Raw genomic sequence first — 6305 nt, 5'->3', positions numbered from 1 at the left:
TTCCCCGCACCCCCCCCCCCCCGCAGTGTTCCAGATGGTCTGTCTCCTCACTCTCTCACTCACTCACTCATTCACTCAGTCACTCATTCACTCACTCAGTCACTCAGTCACTCATCCACTCATTCACTCAGTTACTCATCTACTCATTCACTCACTCACTCATCTACTCATTCACTCACTCACTCATCTACTCATTCACTCACTCACTCATTCACTCATTCACTCACTCATCCACTCACTCATCCACTCACTCATCCACTCATTCACTCACTCACTCATTCACTCACTCATTCACTCATCCACTCACTCAGTCACTCATCTACTCATTCACTCATTCACTCACTCACTCACTCACTCACTCATTCACTCATCCACTCACTCATTCACTCAGTCACTCAGTCACTCATTCACTCACTCATTCATTCAGTCACTCATTCACTCATGCCCTCACTCACTCATTCACTCAGTCACTCATTCACTCACTCATTCTCTCATTCCCTCACTCACTCATTCATTCACTCACTCAGTCACTCATTCACTCACTTACACATTCACTCATTCACTCACTCATCCACTCATTCACTCACTCAGTCACTCATTCACTCACTCACTCATTCACTCACTCACTCATTCACTCACTCACTCACTCACTCATTCACTCAGTCAGTCACTCACTCAGTCACTCACTCACTCACTCAGTCACTCATCCACTCACTCACTCATTCACTCACTCACTCATTCACTCACTCACTCATTCACTCACTCACTCACTCACTCATTCACTCAGTCACTCTGTCACTCATTCACTCACTCATTCATTCAGCCACTCATTCACTCATGTCCTCACTCATCCACTCATTCACTCACTCAGTCACTCATTCTCTCATTCACCCACTCACTCATTCACTCACTCATTCATTCACTCACTCACTCATTCACTCACTCACTGACTCATTTACTCAATCACTCATTCACCCACTCACTCACTCATTCCCTCACTTACTCCCTCATTCATTCATTCATTCCCTCATTTACTCATTCATTCACTCATCTACCTATTCATTCCCTCCCTCACTCACTCACTTACACACTCACTCAACACATATGTACTGTAAGCCTAGTGTGTCCCTGGCCCTGTGCTAGTCCCAGGCAAAACCCCAGTTTCTTCCCCCATGGAGCAGGGGAGACAGGAGGACCTGGAGGAAGTGATTTCTGAGCTGAAATCAGGATGAACCAGACTTAATCTGGCTCGGAGAAGAGGGAGAGCAGCCAGGAGCGTGGCAGACAGAGGTTCCCTGAGCAAAGGCTAAGCAGGAAGGCCAGGCCCTCTAGGACCTTCCTGGGAGGGTTCTGCAGTTCTGGAGACCCCAACTCCCTCCTCTTATTCTCCCTCTGCCCCTGCACACGCCCAGGTCCTCTGCATGAGCTGTGCTCTCTGCTTGCAAGCCCATTCTCCTCACCAGCCTTGCCTCCCGGCTGGCGTCTTCTCCCGCCAGGCTCAGCCCCACTGCCTCCTCTGGAGGCCTCCTGGGAACCCTCTTCTCTTCACCCGGATGATGGGAATTATTCTTATTTGGACAGCCCCTTGGGCTCACCTCAATCTGATTGCTTCCTGCTCTGTGTTTTCTTATTTTATCTTTCTTATTTTTATTTTTTTTTACTATTTTTTAAAAAGTTTATTTATTTATTTTTGAGAGAGAGAGAGTGCGTGCATAAGTTGGGGAGGGGCAGAGAGAGAGAGAGAGGGACACAGAGAATACGAAGCAGGCTCCAGACTCTGAGCTCTCAGCATAGAGCCTGACCTGGGGCTCAAATCCACGAGTCGTGAGATCATGACCCAAGCCAAAGTCAGATGCTCAACCGACTGAGCCACGTGGGCGCCCCTATTTTTATTTTTAATTTAAAAAAATGTTAATGTTTATTCATTTTGAGAGAGAGAGAGAGAGAGAGTGAGAGAGAGCACAAGCAGAGGAGGGGCAGAGAGAGAAGGAGACACAGAATCTGAAGCAGGCTCCAGGCTCCGAGCTGTCAGCACAGAGCCCGACGTGGGGCTCGAACCCACACACTGTGAGATCGTGACCTGATCATGATCAAAGTCAGTCCCTAACCAACTGAGCCACCCAGGTGCCCCCTGCTCTGTGTTTTCATTCTCTATTTGTCTCCCCAGATTGAAGTCTTTAACAGTAGCACTGCCTCACTAAGTGGCCTGGGAGCAGAGCATCTTGAAGCCAATTCTGTGCCCAGAGAGCATCCGCTGAAGGAATGAATGGCCTGGGTGGACCCTGCTTGCTTGACACGGGTTTTCCAAACATACTCTCCCAGGGCAATGGAGTTCGGCCTTGGATTCAGCTCCTTTCACTTTAGTTCATCTCTCTGGAGCCCACTTGGGCAGCGCGGCTTGTTGGTGTTTGGTATTAGGATTGGCCAGAGGTGACAGTCAAAATATGTCGCGACTGGTGAGGCGCAGGCACTGACCCACCTGAACAGCTGGCAAGACGAGGTCGGGCAAAAGGGCCACTCGTGATAAGGAATCACGCCGTGTCCCCGGCTGTGGGTGCCTCTGAGTCGTGGTTTGTGGGAGCGCATGTCCCGTAAAGATGGGATTTGCTTCACTGTCCCACACGTGCTGTCAACTCTGGCTGCCAACGGTTCTAAGACAGAGCGCCAAGAGTCCTCTCTCACGACCAGGCACTGGATCAGCTCTGTGGGATGACCCTTCTTTCTTCCCTCCTATAAGCGGACATATGGTACAGAGGAGGGAGCAGACGTTCTGGAGCCCGATGCATGGACGTTGAAATCCTTGCCCCACGACTGTGCGTGATTTGGGGCAAAATACTTAAAACCCTTGACCCTCAGTTCCTTTTGTATGAAATGGAAATAGTAAGTATCTAACTCAGCAGTTATGAGGTTTAAATGAAAAGCACGTATGTATAGGGCACGGTGTGTGATCGGCCTATGGTAGTATGAGCTCCCTCCCGCTCTGGTGGTGGGTGGGACTCGTTTACCTGACGGCTTCACAGACATGCTTCTTCTACTCTAAAACCCTACTGGCCCCGCCACTGCAGGCCATAAGTTCATGGTCACCAGGCGACTCCCAAGAACGTTCTCACACTTCTGTTTCCATCACAGAGCCACCTGCACGCTTACCAAGGGGCAACTGTTGTTCCCAAACCCGTTTATACCGGTACTGCCTGCTATTCTAATGATACAGTGTAATTACATGCAATGCAACCAATAAAATACGAGGGTGTACATAGAGCTGTCTAGAAACAACTTCATTTTAAGTACAAGACTTAGTAAGGGTGAGTTACCACATGTGGAATTCTAGTAAGACACGCAAAACTCCAGTTAGGTACAATTACTCGAAATACTAGTGGGTAAACGTACGTTTCAAGTTACAATAAGATGTTTAAGAATAAATAAAGCATTTCCTATCACTCTCTGCTTCATCCCGTCTATCCCATCTATGTGGTGGAGTGACCAGCCGCTAGTTCTGGTCCCATTATAAATGCACTCAATATCTCATTGGAAGACTTATGTATATGTCTCATTATCCTCACCACAAGCTAACATTTTTTAAAGTTTATTTATTTGTTTTCGAAGAGAGAGAGAGCACATGCACACACGTGACTGGTGGAGGAGCAGAGAGAGAGAGGGAGAGAGAGACTCCCAAGCAGGCTCCAAGCTGTCAGTGCAGAGCCTGACTTGGGGCTTGATCTCACAGAACCGTGAAATCATGACCCGAGCTGAGATCGAGAGTCGGACACTCAACCAACTGAGCCACCCAGGCGCTCAGACCACAAGCCAAGATTAAGTGGGGCTGTGTATGACCTAAAAACTTAAAAACAAGATAAATTTGACTAAGCTAACATTTTCTTTTCACATAAAGGAAGTCTAGAAGTCGGGAAGGCTTTGGTGTTATCAGGGAGCCAGGGGGCTCTCATTTTGCTTCCTCGGCCATGGTTTCCATTCTCAAGATTTCTTCTTGAATCCAAGATGGCTGCTAGAGCTCCAGGCATCACACCCTCAGCTCCAGGTATCAAATCTTTGTTTCAAGCCACAGGAAGAAGGAAGGGGTGGTAGTAGGGAGGGCCTCTCTGTCTTTGTAAGGTTGGGAATTCTTTCCTTCCTGGTGAAAATACAACTAGCTAAAATTTGGGGTCTTGTTCACAAGGAGAAAGGTGAAAATGGTTATTAGGGTTGGCAATCAGCAGTCTCTGCTGACTATTTTCATCCCCATTTTACAGTAAGGAAAACTGAGGCTCATGGAGGGAAGATCACACAGGTAGTAAGTGGCAGGGCTGAGATTCAGACACAGAAGAACTGAAATGTCTGACGAGGTAAAAACATCGTCCTGGCATCGAGCGTTTGCTAAGGCAGCACTGACCCAATGTTCTGAGTCACCCTCTCTTAGGAATGCCTGTGTGTTTAAGACTCTGAAGCCTGCCTACTTCAGCACCATTTAAGAGCTCTGAGCCGACTCTCAGTCGTATTTGTCCGCGGCAGGTTTTTAATTGGTTTCCATTTTTGAAAAGTAGTCATAGCAGCTTTGGTCATTACTCTGATGAGGTTCTTGAAAGCAATTTCCTGTTACAGAAAGATAGAATTGTCAGAGGAAAGAGCCGTGAAGACTGTTAGAATAGTATCAGTAAATGAGGTGGCTTTTGTGGGGTCTAGATCGGTGGTCCTCAACTGGGGCAATTTGGCAATGTCTGGAGACATTTGCGGAGGTCGTACTGGGAGAGGCTGCTGCTGGTATCTTTCGGGGAGAGGCAGGGGATGCTGTTACACCTCTGCGATGCATAGGACAAGCCCCTGTGGGGGGGGGGGGGAATCAGTAGCACCAGGTCCGAACCATTGGAACGAACCGAGCTAATGTAATACGGTATCTGCTGTTTTAAATGGACGTCTTAGGAAGAATCTGGGGAATGGGTCCTCACCTGTCTCTTCAGAGATCCTGCAGAAAAAGAAAATCCTGCAGAGGCCTCCCCAGTGGATGTTTGGTAGACATTTATTATAGATAATAATACCCACAATTATATCTTTAAATCCATCACTAAGCACTTTTTGCGTGGCCTCCATCCACAGAGCAGGAACTTAGAGATCATCCAGTACAGAGACGTCAAGTCCTTGGCGTCCTGCTTTCGCCCAAGCCTGTAGGGAATCTTCAATCACAGCGGGGTTTTTTTGTTGTTTTTTTTTGTGGCCCCCAAATGCAGCCTCGGAATCCTTCTCAACACGGCCATCCGGGGACAGCTACTAATGAATATAGATGGCACGAAATGTGAAACCCGTTTGCCTTTCCTCTTCTGGTTCATCCCTTATTACGCGCTGGCTGTAACCAGAATCTAGGTTTTGCGATTTCTTGCCCGCTGTTCGTTTCGCTACCCCATGCGAGAGCCTGCGACTTCCTTTAGTATCTGCTATGGCTTGAACTGGGTCCCCACAAAAAGCCACGCTAGAGTTCTCAGCCCCGGTACCTCAGAAAGCGACCTAATTTAGAAAGAGTGTTTTTACACGGGTAATCACATTGAAACGAGGTCACAGAGACAGGCGTGCGCAGAGAGGAGACGATGTGAAGACACAGGGAGGAGATGGCCATCCACCACCAGCCAGGAGACCCCCGAGGCTACAGGACCGGGGACAGAGTTTCCCTCGCAGCCCTCACGAGGAACCAGCCCTGCTGACTCCTGGATCGTAGACTTCCGGCTCCCGGAACTCTCAGTAGTTTAAGCTACTGAGTCTGTGGTCATTTTTAATCGCAGCCCTAGCAAACTCATACAAACGAGTACAAGTTAGGTCTTCCCTAACGAAAACTACTGTTATTCCAGATTTGCTGATGTCCATGGTCATGGGCTTCTCCGATGTTTACCTATTTTCGTTCGTCCCGTGCTGTATCTGGGTATCTATTTTCCGCATGCGCCGATGAGTACCCTGCTGAACGCTCAAGGGACGACGGTCCGCAGATCTCCAGAGTTCTTCTCTCCCGTCTGGTCCTCTTCCTGCAGCTAAAGCCACCTGGCTCCGGGATTTCCAGCTCCGTGTCCTCAAGTCACAGGAGTGGCGGCGCCCTGCCTGGGTCCTGTCCTGCTGCCACCGCCTGGAAAATGTCTCTCCTGAGTAAGCCGGAGGCAGGGCTGCCCCACCTGTTGCCAGGCTCTTGGGCCTCACCGTCCCTCATCACCTGCTGTCCCGTGTCTGGGTGTCAGTGTTTGATGATTCTGTCTTCTTGTTGAGCTGTTTCGGGTAGAAGGGCGAAGGGGACTCCGTGTCGATGGGGAGTGGAAGGTTCCACAGGTATCATT

At 48.9% G+C, this 6305-nt stretch overlaps 1 long non-coding RNA gene across 1 annotated transcript in view; it reads left to right on the top strand.

The window, feature by feature from the left end:
• The window catches only part of LOC121044550 (uncharacterized), a 3635-nt gene extending 379 nt beyond the window's left edge, over positions 1-3256 (top strand). Inside the window, exon 2 of the long non-coding RNA XR_005797348.1 lies at positions 2168-3256. This is a non-coding gene — a long non-coding RNA (uncharacterized LOC121044550). The remainder of the gene's footprint in view (positions 1-2167) is intronic.
• The last annotated feature ends 3049 nt before the right edge of the window (positions 3257-6305 follow it).

The sequence above is a fragment of the Herpailurus yagouaroundi genome, unplaced genomic scaffold (genome assembly GCF_014898765.1).
Source record: "Herpailurus yagouaroundi ecotype Mexico unplaced genomic scaffold, PumYag 188, whole genome shotgun sequence".
Taxonomy (NCBI): Eukaryota; Metazoa; Chordata; class Mammalia; order Carnivora; family Felidae; genus Herpailurus; species Herpailurus yagouaroundi.
Note: the sequence above shows the minus strand (reverse complement) of the source record. Positions and strands in the feature narration are given on the sequence as shown.